Genomic DNA, 3557 nt, shown 5'->3' on the forward strand with positions numbered 1-3557 from the left:
TAAAGGAACCACAGAAGACGGTCTAAAATGAAAATGTTTTAACTAAAAGCAGTTCATGGCAGGTGGTCATGTCCTAGGCAGGTAAATTTCCATAACAAAGGTCAGTCTTCACCTTAACTGAGCCTGTTGTCCTTTTACATCTGGGATAAGTACCTGATAAATATGCCTTTACAAAAACAAAGTGATGTCCCTTTTTCCAGACCCCTCAAAGCACAGGCATCGTAAATCCCCTCATTGTTATTCTTGTGTTAATTGTTGACTGTTAACTATCCTGTATTCACCTGTGGGAAAGAAGCACGTGTCTATCATTTTACCTCTTACCCAATCCCAGAGGTTCCCCCACTTTTTGCTTTTTCCTGCCTCCCTATTCTATCACCAATGGATTTCATGTAGCCCACTTTTACAGCTTCTCTTTCGATTGTAATGTATAAAATACGGCACAAAACTGCGGTTCTCTGGAGCCTTTTCTCAATTCCTTGAGGTTTCACCTCCAGGCAATTGTCCTCAGTTTGGCTCAAATAAACTCATAAAAATTCTCTGCAGGTTTGAACGGTTCTCACGTTGAAAGTCAGGCACCCTTAATATCTACACCCACATATTCTCCCCAGGTTTTCCCAACAGCCTTTAGAAAATGGAAAGATTCATTTCAAGTCCGATTACCCAGTTGCTGACTCTGATTCTGGGCATCACCCTCTGGCTCCTGCTGAGTCTGGATCCAGGCACAGGAGGACACAGCAGGACCTACAGGGTACGTTGTACGAGAGCAGAACTTCGTTTTCCTTAGGCAAGGGCGGCGCTAAAAATCATCCCTCGCCTCTAGTTGTAGCCCTAGTTCTTACAGATAAACAGTAAACGCTTCAGTGTTAATTTACATGACCTCAATTACTTTAAAGAAAAACATCAAAACATAGGGCGGGGCTGGATTGGAGGTCTCACGTGTGTGCGTGGGTGCAGGAGAACAGGGCAGGGGGTGGAGGGTTTACACAGCACTTTAATTTGTTTTATTATTATTTCTTAATCCTCACCCAAGGATACATTCACTGATTCTAGAGACAAAGGAAGGAAGAGAGGAAAACATCCATGTGATAGAGTAACGTGGATCAGTTGCCTCCCACTCATGCTGCACCAGAGGCTAAACTGGTGACCTAGGCATGTGCTCTGACCTAGAATCAACCTCCCCCCCCTTTTCGGGTTTACAGACATGCTCCAACCTTTGAGCCACACCGTCCACGACCTTCGTTTGTTTTTTAAATGATGCTCCCCTTACCCTCTCGCTAGCTTCTGTTGGTACATCACAGGCCAGAGCCGGGCCAAGATTCCCAGCCACTCCTGAGCCCAGACGTGGCCCAGACAGTAAAAATCACGGCCATCAGCAGTGATGTTTATGAAGAGTACGTGACAACATGGGTTATGATAAAAGTGAAGCTATCAGGATAAATACTGACTAGCAACAGCTGGAATGTAAGTGGCACAAATACAGTGACTTTTATCTGTTTCCTTCACAGCCACTCAGTGCCAAGACCAGAGCCTGGGACTGGTGGGCTCTCCGTAGGTACATGATTGAATCAGTGAATTAGTTATAACACGAGCATAAGACTGGACGCTCAGGTAGTGCCAAGGGTACTCAGGTTATGTGAATACTTTTTATTCTTTTATTTCATGTTTTCACAGTTATTTTTTTCTGCCCTGGCCAGTATGGCTCAGTTGGTTGGGTGTCGTCCTGCAAGCCGAAGGGTCGCTAGTTTGATTCCTGGTCAGGGCACATGCCTGGGCTGCAGGTTCAGTCGCGGTTGGTGCATGTACAAGAGAGAACCGATCAATCTTTCTCTCTCGTCTCAATGTTTCTCTGTTTCTCCTTCCCTCCGCTCTCTCTAAAAAATAAATACTAAAAAAAAATTTTCCCTTCTAAACTGTTTTTCCACGATGGCACTGCACGGGATGGCCACCAGAGGGCAGGGCTGCGCTGCTGCTGGGGCTTGTAAGCACCAGACTATGTTTCTTCTAAAGCCCTTAGGTAAAGCAGAGGTTTAGTTCATGTCTGGGACATTCCTAGTGACAGGAATCAACCCCATTTCCCCCTTACCTAGATGTCAGCTCCCTGTATAGGGGGCAAAAGCATCTCTGGTTTGCTTTTGTGTGAAGAACACAAGCATTTATTGAGTGCTGAGCTCCTTCTGAGTTCCGTCTCTGTGTTCAGCAGGAATAGGAGTCTGTTCCATTCCCACAGAGCTTGTCCTGGGCTTGCTAACCTTCAGACTCCCACAGAAAACTCAGACTTGGAGAGATGCCAAGCTTTGCAAAATAGGTCAAGCACTTAATTTAGGGACCTATCTTATTTATTTGGGTGTCCATTCAGAAAGCACTCGGGACTGACTTGTGGAACTGGGGTTTGTGGGAGAATTTATTCATTCTCCCCAACTATACACCAAGTGCCTCTTCTGCCAGACACTGCTCCAGGCACAGGGAGGCAGCAGGCCCTACTACCATGAAGCTCACAGTCTGGTGGCAGTGGGGGAATGGAAAACAAAGGACACAATTGAGGGTCGTGATGAGTGCTACGAAGGAAAACAAGCTGGGTAAGGGGGTTGAGAGGGATGGGCCAAGGGTGTTGTTCTGTAGAAAGAGGTCAGGGACACCGTCTCAGCTGAGGCTCGCTTTGACTGGAGACCTTGATAAAGTGAGGGGGAACAGGATGTGCAAAGGCCCTGAGGTGGGCGTGTGCTCAGGTGGGAATGAGTGTGTGTGGTGGGTGCAGGTCCTGGAGGGATGCAAGATCCCGCACTCAGTAACTGCTTTCTGAACTGAACTGAGGCGTTCCACTCAGGGCTCGCTTGAAACCAGGACCTCCTGACCCCCTCCAGAGGATGGAAATACCACCACAGGAAGGAAACCCTCTTGAAGAAAATCTGCCCCAATTTTGGTGTTTGGGGTTAAAAGACAAATGTATTTTTATGCTCCAATAGGAGCCTCAGAGTTCTAATGGGGAAAAGATTCTAGCCAGTTCTCAAGCTTGGTGCATGAGCTACCTGAAGCCCAGAGTGGTGAGGTGACTCGTCCAAGGTCACACAGTGACTTAGTGGTCACCTGAGGTTCCAAAGCGAGGACGCTTGCTCTGCACTGCATAACTCTTGGCGCTTTCTTCCTTTTCCCAGGCTCTCAGACAGGCCCCTCTCGGTTCTCACAGTAGAAACTGCCTCAGCCCTTGGCTTCTGCCAAAATCTGCTGGTTACTCTGGCTCTTTGCTGGCACTCGGACAGGCCACGCCCAGCAACCCAAACCTGGCCTGTTCTCTGGGGACCCTCAGCTGCTCTGGCCCTCTCTCTCCTGGGCAGGCTCCTTGATTCGCTCACTCCTGATCCAGAACAGAAATAGATTGTATCTGTTCCCGCTGCTTTCATGCAGTCTCTATGAGCGAATTTGCAGTAGCTGTCAACATTGTGAGTACTCGCGCCCTTTCGTCTAGAATTTCTGCCTCTAAGACTTATAGAGATTCATGCCCAGGAATCACCGCTCAGTGCACTGTACCTGAAATAACATGAGCTGAAGGGACTCCTCCA

The sequence above is a fragment of the Furipterus horrens genome, unplaced genomic scaffold, assembly GCF_987537825.1.
Source record: "Furipterus horrens unplaced genomic scaffold, mFurHor1.1.pri manual_scaffold_6, whole genome shotgun sequence".
Lineage (NCBI taxonomy): Eukaryota > Metazoa > Chordata > Mammalia > Chiroptera > Furipteridae > Furipterus > Furipterus horrens.